The sequence below is a fragment of the Ruditapes philippinarum genome, unplaced genomic scaffold (genome assembly GCF_026571515.1).
Source record: "Ruditapes philippinarum isolate M1 unplaced genomic scaffold, ASM2657151v2 ctg1335_1_1_1_1, whole genome shotgun sequence".
Lineage (NCBI taxonomy): Eukaryota > Metazoa > Mollusca > Bivalvia > Venerida > Veneridae > Ruditapes > Ruditapes philippinarum.
In genome coordinates, this window is record NW_026867067.1 from 215,825 (window position 1) to 227,432 (window position 11,608).

Here is an 11,608-nt window from a genome sequence, read left to right on the forward strand (position 1 = left end):
GTTGTAGCCTATGCATTTTTCTACTCGCAATGTTGGAAAATTGATATTTCGCTCGACCTTCGGTCTCGTAAGATATCATTTTTTCCACCACGTTTATATAATTAACAAGTTTCGGCTACAAACTGTCTAATATTTAAAGGTGATTAAATATCATAAGAGGCCGAATGACGTAAACGACACATGACTGTGTTCAATCTCATACGCGTGTCAAACTGCTGATCTGATCGCATCGTTAAACTTACGATATCATTTTCACACCTCTGCAAGGATGTTTTGATTGCACTTAACAAGTATTTATACAGATACCTGTACATTTCCGAATTTCTGAACTAATCTTACTAAATGGCAAAAAAGTAGAAATTATTTTTTTTTCCCGAGTAATCGAATATCAATTTTGTTAACCGATATTCGGACATTCGATCGAGTACTCGGTTAACCGGTTACTCGTTGCCATCCCTAATTTCTATGGATATTATGTTACTCAAACAAAATCATGTGTGTAAAGAACGCTATGTTTAAAATTCAATCATGTTTTGAAACAAAACCAAGTTTTATTGGTTTGACTATGTGCTTCTTTAAGTGGTATTGGTTTGACTATGTGCTTTATTTTTACAATTACATATTTATCATTACAACATGATTCAGAGTTTCTGTGTTACTATTTAAAGATAGAGGCTGAGTAGAAAAGGTACCATTCTATACTATTTCATACTTACTTCAAAATATGTTTTAAGAGATTTTTGTTTCTGGCTATTACAGAGTAAAATGATTACAAAAGATTTATTTGCATTAGACATTTTAATATCATATGAAATTCTTTTCAGTTTCATAACCAAGAATATAATAAGCTTATGTGAAGTCCAAATTCAAGTTATATTATGGTAAAGGATATATAAATCTATACTGGATTGACCATGAAACATTGTATATTAGTGAAAATCATCCCAAAGTGCTAAAAGTTGAAAGAAATATAAATGTTTGTAAATTTTGATAAAGTCTGTGGCTATTTTTATAGAAAATATTGTAATTCTATTACCTTAACTGGCACTCTTGGTTTAAGTATATACAATAGACATGTATTTCACCCTTTAAATGGCATTCTATACAAACAAATATATATATATATATTTCCGTAGCAACCTAGATTTGAGGAACCAAAAGTGATTAGCCTTTGCCACTTGTATAGAGACAGGCCAAGCTGTATATTAGTGCAATCTTACTAGGCTATTCTTCACTGTTGGTATTAATTATGCTATTTTTTTGTATTTTGGTATTAAAATCCCTTAAGTTTTGAATGGACTGTTCCAAATTCAAAGCAGGACAATATTCGGGTTAATGATGGTACAAGTCCACCTAAGTTATCATAACGGATAGGGCTATGTCTGATAATAAGGAACTTTAAAGTGACATTATACTACATGTTATTTTTATGCCACCACAGCATCTGCGATGCGGTGGCATATAGCGATTCACCTGTGTGTTTGTTTGTGTGTGTGTGTGTGTTATATAGATTATATAGTGAACTTAAAAAATCTTCTTGTGAAAAACCACTTGTCCAATTTCAACCAAACTTGGCAGGATTGATTCTTGGGTGAAGGGCTTCCAAAGTTGTTCAAAGAATTTCATTCCATGCAGAAATCTGGTTGCCATGTCAACCAAAAGGTATTATAAGAATAAATTTAAAAAATCTTCTTGTAAAGACCCAAAAGGCCTAGAGCTTAGATATTTTGCATAAGGCATTGTCTGGTAGACCTCTACCAAGATAGTTCAAATTATAGCATGGGGGTCAAAATCGGCCCCGCCCCGGGGGTCATTGATTTTCACTATATGTACATATAGTAAAAACTTAAAATACCTTCTTGTAAAGACCCAAAAGGCCTAGAGCTTAGATATTATGTATAAGGCATTGTCTGGTAGACCCTTACCAAGATTGTTCATATTATAGCCCTGGGGCCAAAATCAGCCCTGCCCTGGGGGTCATTGATTTTCGCTATATGTACATATAGTAAAAACTTAAAATACCTTCTTGTAAAGACCCAAAAGGCCTAAAGCTTAGATATTTTGCATAAGGCATTGTCAGGTAGACTTCTACCCAGATTGTTAAAATTATAGCCCTGGGGTCAAAATCGGCCCCGCCCCGGGGGTCATTGGTTTTCCTTATATGTATATAGTAAAAACTTATAGTAAAAACTTTAAAAAAAAATTTCTAGCAACTGACAAATGCTAGAGGTTAGATATTTTGCATGAAACATTGTGAAGTGAACTTCTAGCAAGATTGTTCAAATTATAGCTCTTGGGTCAAATTTGCCCCCAGCTCGGGGGTCATTGATTTTCAATATATACATATAGTAAAAAATCACAAATCTTATTGTCTGAAGGTACAAGGCTTAGAGCTTTAATATTTGTTAAATGATTTCATCTATAGGTACTCTACGAAAGTTGTTCATATTTTCCCTCTAGTGTCAAAATTAGCCCCGCCCTTGGGGCTATAGGTTTTCCTTATATGGAACCTTTACCAAGATTGTTCAAATTATAATTGTTTGGTGGACCTGTATCAAGATTGTTTTGAATTAATCTGATAATAGGAATCAGATAGGTCAGGCATCTATGCATTATGACAATCTTCAAAATTGTATAGAAACCAAAAAAATCTGTTCCTACACTACTATTTAGTGTTGTATTAATGCGGTGGCATAGCATTTTTCTCAAATGCAATCTTGTTTTTCCTGTCAAGTTGAATTAGTAATACTGTATATTTCAAGAGATTGACTGTTATAATGGTGATCGACTAATTACTGAAATGAAAAATGTTTAAAACTACAAATATTATAAAAAAAAGACTGCCCCCACTCTAAGAAATTGAACATTACTGTCCATAAATTTCGACAGGGACTTAAAATGTTATCTTTTTATCAGTCAGTCTGATGGATTAGTGTTTATTTTTCAAAGTAAAATACAAATTTTAACACAAAGCAAAATGTAATGTTGTTTTGACTTTTAACTGTGTACTCACCATATACACATGGATGGGCATAGTGTCACTTTAACTCAGCCTTTAGCTGTTATTATATGGTGTATGTACAATGTACATATTGTTAAATTTCTTTATATTATTATAATGTGCTTTGTGTTCTGTCTTCAGTAACAGTTTTGATATTATATATTGTAATAGGAGAATAAAATTGTAATGATATACATAGTTTAACTTTCATTATTACACCGGACAGTTGAGCTCAGACATTGAGTCTAATGGTCATTTGTCTCTCACTGTTGATTGGTAATTAGAAGTAGGTCACGAGTAGAGAAATTGATATTTACTGATTAGTTAACCAGTAAAGCTGGTTAACTGGGTCAGCTGACCATGTGGTAACATTGGAGTAACAAGCAAAACCAAGTTGAGTTTAATTTTAAAGGGACTCCACTGAGGTTGTTTGACATGAAGGGACTGGAAACAAATTTTTGAGATAAATATTCTCTTTGATATAGGTCTAGACAAATAACTTGTGTGCAAAATCTAAGATCATTCCCTCACTCTGTTTTTCCAGAATAACTTTTTTTTCCAGAAATGACTCACAATTGAAAACCGTTGCAACGCTTTTCACTGAAATAGAGCTGAGAATAACACAAAAATATTATTTTCAATTCATTCCTGAGTATATTTCTATTTGCATATATTTCTGTTTTAAATTCCACAGCTGATCTATGTAGAAAATTCAAATGTTTTTTTTAGTGTTTTGGACCTCAGTGGAGTTCCTTTAAACGTCTTAAATTAGGACAAGATTAGTGTTACCTAACATACAGTTGTTATGATTCAATTGAGACGGATGATCAAGTATATAAATACCACTGATTATATAAAGTTCATATTTTGATCAATGTTTTAGGACTAAAACATTGCAATAGTTTCAAATTCTAGTAAAATAATGGTGCAAAACCGTAAAATAAGCTATGTTATGAACTAGTGGGGTAAGTTTATCTTTTGGTGACACTTTATTTCAAAAATGCTTTTTTGGCTTTAAATGGACTTTTAACTCTTATAGCTCTGACAGACCATAAAAGAAGCTATGGAATGGCATTTCTCTTTTGATATGTTCTCCCACTGATAAACTTGACAATCACACAGTAATCTCCCCCTTTACTCTTTAGTCTATTACGTATATTGAAAGTAACCGATGTGAGCTGTTTGAATAAGGTAGAATGATAGATTTAGTGATAAGGAAATAATATAACAGTGTGATCTTGATTTTATGTCAGAATGTTGGCCACTTTCAGAGCGCTTCTGCCATCATCCGCAACCTCGGAAATACATTTCTGCTTACAACTTGAGTTGCTGCAACGAAAGCATTTTAATTGCTCTTCAACAGGGATAGTTTGGACGCCTGTATTAGGCTGTAACATTCTCAAGAAGAGAAACATGATTGTTATTGGGTATGCCTAACCTTAAGTGGTGAACGAATTTTACGTTTGAAACGCGTGAAATACAAAATTTCTATATATATTTTAAAACAATCATTTTCACGGATTTTTCCGAAGCTGTCATTTTTAACCCGCTCAAACTAGTGCATGAAACAGGGGAACAAGTACAATGTATTATATTACCTGAAATTATCTCCAAGTGTATAGTAATGAAAATGTCCTTATTTGCGTAATACAAATGTTCCAACTAAGTTTATAACCTGTAAGTAATCAGTTAATTCTAGAATTCTGTCATCACAGGCGCCGGTCGATATCTTTCGCAAGATAAGCCAATATCTTCTTACGAAAATTGAATGTTTTATTTTTTTCTAGTGTACATTAAAGCAATGAAATGCGATGAAATCAAAAAAAGATTGTGTAATATGTACATGTATAGGGATTTCCCAGAATAACGCGATCCCGATGATATATTATCGATATTCATCATTCGATTCAATATAAATTCACAATTTAGAATATCGATACAATTTATAACACATTTGTGAAAATATATTTCTCTATTTTGTCTGAAGGGAGAAGTCACTTTCTCTTCCTTTTCATTGGCAAGCTTCAGCGATCAGTTAATTAGAGTTCGGTATGTGTTTTTAAAGGCACATTATGCCTAAAAATTCCATTTTTTTTTAAATTCTTTAGACAATGCATGTTAGAGCATGTTACATACTCGTATATATTTAAATATTGAAGAAAGTAGGGCAGAACGTGCAGTAATGTGTCGTAAAGGTAGCAGAATGTAAACAAATTAGTATTTTGACTTCCATACAAAATACTAATTCACTATAATGATACCAATTGCAAACATAACAAAATCAGCAAAAGAAAGCTCATGTATATATGGAAAATGAGTACATATTTGGAAACTGTAACAAAAATTATTCTATTTGAGAGAAAAAAAAAATGATAGCATTTCTGAGGCATAATGGACCTTTAAACAAGCATGAATAATGTCTTGATACAAGTTTATAGTAAGTATTTAAATGACTGAATGTATTTTCCTCTGTTTAAGGGATATTTTCAAGATAAATTTCAGTAAGATCACTTATATTTGAGATAGATTTTCGGTGTAATCCACCTATTCTCACAAGATAGGCCCAAGTTTGAAATTTGAGTGTCTCTTGACAAAAGTTGAAACATATACAATTATACAGTTGAGTTTTGTTATTTTTTCAACATTACATGGTTCCTTCTTTTAAATCATATTCACAATAGATGTCAGAAACTGGTATTTAGAAAACTAAATGAACAAATGATATCAATTTTAAAGAAAAATACGCTGTCTCTGTAAAGGGTTACATGATTTAACACACAAGTGCTGCATCAATTTGTTGAAAAGTGAACATATCTTTTTTAATTTTTGTTTCACGACATGTTGAGTTTGAAAATTAAAAGAATTTTCTGAGTGAAGCTCTTTGCATTATTCGTTATAAAACAAAACTTTCTTGTCTCCAAATCGAATGTAATCTTACGTTACTTAGTTTGCGCACAAAAAAAATACACAGGCAATAAACACATTAAAAGGTGTTTTAAACAGATGAAAATACTAACAAAACATAGTATAAACAATACGCGATACAATGATTAACTCATTTCATAAAAAAACATTACACCAGAAACACAAACTTTATATTTGTAAAGTAAATTTAAGAATGTAATCTACGTTACTGCTATTACTCAAATGTTGTGACAGAGGGTGCTCTTTATAGGCTATTATCAATTAGATTAAACTTGTTAAACATTCAATATTTCTTTATTTTGTAAAAGTTGATTGTTTGTAAAAAAAATCATGCTCCTGACAATATAAATGTAATCTACGAGATGTAATCAACGTTACCACGGTTTTTCAATTTCTGCAAATAATTTGATTTTAATGTACGAGATAATGTTCAGCTGTTTCAAGGTTCCGCTATATATACTTCTAGATCAATATACAAATAGTTTATTTCCCTTTATTTCAAATTGCCACTTATTCCGCCATTTGCATTTGCAATTTCCGCGTAGAAACACTATATTACTGAGTTCCAGTTATCTTCAGGAAAGTAAAACAAGGTAAGTGATAAAATGTTTTTTATTATATTTTTAAGATTATAATTGAATTATACATCTTTAATTTCAATGAAATTAATCTTGTACACTCATAATTCAAACATTTATTGCATATAATAGTTACGTCATGGCCCAAGTTTTTAACAAATCCGTTTTTTTGTCTTCATTTTTACTTACCTATTTTACTTACCAAAAGATTTTGTTCATAAAGTTTTTTATCATAAAAGATCTACAGAGATACATGTATGTTATCTGTGTTATACCAGATCATCTAAGATTTTATAAAGGTGTAACAAATGTGATACAAATGTTGGTAACGTAGATTACAAAAATATCAACTTGTGATATCTGCAACACCAATAAGTAGTTCTTCTCCAAATACTTTACATGTTCCTATATTGTAGATCATTATATGGTAGTTAAATGTAATAACTCTGTTTGTTCCTGGAGAAAAAACTGTAATTTAGGCATAAATAAATGGTTTCTAAAAATGGTAACGTTGATTACAAAATAAGTAACGTAGATTACTTTTTTTTGTTTCAGCTAGCATGGGTATATCATAGGCTGATATACAGCGAGCCTTTTGTGGGAGGAAAAAAATCAACATAAGGAGTAAAATAACTTGAAAAAAAGAACGAAAAAGAACAAAATCATACTGAGCAACAACAGTGAAAAGATAAAAAAAAAGGGGGGGGGGGGCTTTAGCGACCAGAACATAGAATGTCAGAAAAAAATGTCCAGAAATTGACACAGAATGAAAGAGCTTGAGACTCAAATACAAGTTAATAAATTAATTGGTCTGGTTGTGTTCAAGAAGAAGACAGACTGATTGTCGATAATGAAAATGGTGTACGTTCAAGCACCCGGAAACACGAAAATAGTAGTTCGGTACATTGGTACCTTGGACTGATTGAAGAGGTTGTCATAGCTGATGACGATTTTCTTGTTTCATACTAGCAAAATCGAAAATGTAAAGGGGTCAAAGCACCAACTTTCAATTGGCCAAACAATGCCGCCAAGATTTGTGTCAAGTTAGAAGACATCCAAAGTTATTTGTTATGTGTACTCTTTCAGGTGAAAAGAGGACGAGATAAGATAAATTTAAAGCGCGACATTCAGCTTTCATTTTTGTTCGAAAATGTTTTTTTTTTTTTTTTTTTTTTCAAATTAAGTATTTCAGTAATTTTATCTTAGAAAAGTTCAACATATCCGTGTAAGTAAATGACTACTTTAAAACAGTGTCTAAAGATTTATTTAATTTTATAGAACGCCGGTGATGTTTGTTTCTAAAAATAGAAAATCGGAAAACGAATCACACGCTTTACTAATATACAATTAGATAGCGGACATGTAGATTAGAGGAATCCAGGAGTTTAATCAAAGCACTGAATGTACTGATGGGGAGGCTATGAGAGAATGTTTCAGACTTATAGTGTCTTTTCTTTTTGCTTAAAATATGCTACCAAAATAAAAAGATATGCACATTGCGCTATTTATCCTTACTGTTGTGTTCAAACCATTCATATATATGGTTAATGTGGTTGACTATTCATTTTGTTAATATTCCAGAACATTTCATTGAGGTCTACATTCGGACTGTTAATCATACAAATTTTGAAAAAACCTAAACTGTCAATAATAAATGACATACCAGCAAGTATGACGACTGTTCATTATCAGATAACAATAACATTTTACAACTGACGGTTCCTTATCAAAATCACAGGAACTTGAAATTCTATCAAATAACCAATATTAATTATAATATCCAAATATACCCCCTATATACTATAAAAAAACACAAACACAGGAACTTGAAATTCTATCATAATATAATATACCATATATTGAATATAATGAATCATTAACACTCCCAATCAAAAACCCACCTAACTTTGGTAAATACTATAAAACAAATTGGCCGGAAAAAGGCATCAATATTATAGACGATATTATAGAGGACTCATTAGCCATCCAGGATATTAGTATTGGCAATAATAGATAATATTGATTATTGATAAGATTCAATAGTTCCCACTCGCTTCAAAATTAATTCAAGGATCTATTCAAAATAACAATACACACACTAACCTATTATGTACATAATACTATAAACCTTGCAAAGATAAGATTAATAAACGATACTTACTATATGTGACAAGCACTGACTATGTCCTAAGAAAATCCAATTCGAGCATAACACCTTCTATATTGGTTATACATCGATTACTAATATTGATACATCATAATTCGACTAATCATACTAATTACATATTAACTTACTACTTGTGAATATATAGGAATGCAATGATACATAATGGTCATTATTATGCTTTACGGTATGATCTCTTTATCTTCTCACAGAACGTATGCTCGCAGATAAAATACAACAGTATACAAAGAAAAATATCCATATCCTCTAGACAGTTTATTTGTGAGCTGGTCGATGGAATAATATTAAAAAGCTATTTTCTCAAACATAGAGTGATCTGCAAAAGTCACTATATTCCAAAACTGGAATTCTAACCAACCCTATGCTGTTATACATGTTGGATTAATCAGGAAGTTCTCTCATTTTTACTCATCTACATTTATTGTATCCGCCATACACAACTCGAACACATGACAAGTATAATATCCGTAGATTTAACTAGCTTGCTGGTATAACTCAATTTTTAAGCTCTCACATCATAGTCTATTGATAATATATGCTGACTTGATATACTGCGAAGGGGAGAATCCTGTGGTGTTGTTTGTGACTTATCATATCCATTCACAGCGCTGCTCAAGTGTTTTAGCATGGTTCCTATTTCTATGAAAATGTAAAGATCACCGACTGACACCTGTCAATTGGTAAAAATATTATTCAAGACTTAGGTTTTCCCATGAGATTAACTGTGTGCTTTCCTTAAAGGTTCACATTTCATGCCTGCACGAAATATAAATACATATGTTTTTAGCCTACATTAGAGCCTAGTGCAAACTATGAAGAGAATATATCAACTTAACGCCGATTACAAGCTACAGTTGCTTTTACAAGCATGTTAGGGCTTATAAGCAAAAAAAAGTGGCTTATGAATGAAAATAAGACTGCAAACGCTAAAACAGTGAAACACACAAAATGACAATATAAATGGGAGTTGGAAGTTTTGTTGAAACTTCTCCAATTTCCTCCAGAGGCGTGCACGTCGCGAGAGAGGCACACGGAAGGACATAGTCAAGTCATCATAAGTACAGAGGTGATTGGTTGACCTGTCGTGACTTACTCTGGAGGTTTGGCGCTAATAGATGCCGTTTTTGTTGTCGTCAGTCAGAAAGTTTGATGCCTTGACGGTATTGTCGTCTCCTTTTACCACCAAAGAACGAAGAATGGGCTTCCAGAAGAATCTGCTTGAAAAAGACGTCCCAGATGCTATAATCTCGGACATATGGTTATTCCGGCGCCGAGTATAAATAAACTTAAAACACACTCACTTTTTGTTGAAAACAAAACAAAAAAAAAACAAACAACACATTTTCTGTAGTAATTTTTCAAGTGTTTGTAAAATGAATAAGAAATTCCTCTTATGCCGCCGCTTATTTTTAGAACACAAACATAAAAGTTCTTTTTTTTATTTTTCAAATAAACATTAATCACTCAGCGCGCGCAAATATCGTTTTCAAATTAAAGTTTCGTAAGATATGTTAATGACTTCCCGATGCTCGACTGTAAGTAATTTGTATATGTATGCGTTTTTTTTTTTTTTTTTTTTTTTGTTTTTTTTAATTAAAGCTTCTTATTCTTTAATATTTTTTATGTATCTCATAATCTGTATTGAAATTTGAATTTTATTACACATGGACTATCAAATTATGATGTATGCCCTAGAATTGAATAAACTTTCTAAATTACACAATACGGGGTCATACTGAAATTGCGTCTTTCTCTGAAAATAATTATTTCTTTGTTAAAACATATTTGACCACATATTTCTGTCAATTAACTGTTCACTTTACTTCCGATTTTTGTTGTACGGAAACACATGTTTCTATTTGTGTTTTCTAATCAATTCGAATCTATAATCAGTTTAATGGGATCACCACCGGGTAAACGACTACTAGGTACTTTGGTCATGTTTTATACCCCAAATATTTGAATGTTTCTATTGGGATTAAAATGAGCATAGTTAAGTAAACAACTGGTTGTATAAATCCCTGACCTGTCTAATTCTAATTATGAGATCAGTGAATATATAAGACTTTCACTACAAAATATTCCTAAACAAAAGAGCACATGTTTAAATTTATTCCAATACAAATAAAAGATCAGAGTAGGGATCTGTCAATTGCCAAATATACTTTTATGTTAAAAGTTTAATTAATGAATTATGTAAGATGAAAATATAAGTATTGCTTTTTCATTTTTGCTAATGTAAAATGTAATATTGTGCTGGAATTTTTTTCGGGAAGGTCCTTATAGGGTTTTGTAGTTAAATAGTTTTTTTTCGGCGATAATGGTTCAAGAATATAATGTTTCAAACTATATGCTCATCACCATCAGTGAATTTTTAGTTAAATGTATGCAAAATATTTACTAACAGCTATGATATAGCGGTTTATGACCGTTTTCCGCGTACAGCCTCCTGGGGTGTACTAATAAGTTAGTTTTTCCTTTAGTTATCACGCAAGCATGATCCATGTCTCTGATGTAAGCGACAGTTTACAATTATTTGTCTTTAAAAATATTAAGGACTTTTAATGGTTTATAACAACAAAAAGAACATGCATGATATTGAGAATACGGCATTGTAATATACACCGGTTCTCAAATATCGTCAGTAAGACCGGTGTACACAATGGAGAATACGGTGTTGGAACGTTTCTAGTTAATGACCCGTCATAAACAGTTGGTCGCTGCGTAGTTAATTGGAAAATTGTATCAAGAATAATAAAGAATATTTGCCACTAAATTAAAGCATTTACTTACAAATTTTCATTTATGCTTTTTTGTTAAAAAAAATATTGATAAAGTTATTATTTTGAAGGGTTTTCATACCAGAACTATTTATTACAGACATACGTATGCCTAAACCTGATTACCGCGGCAGTATGA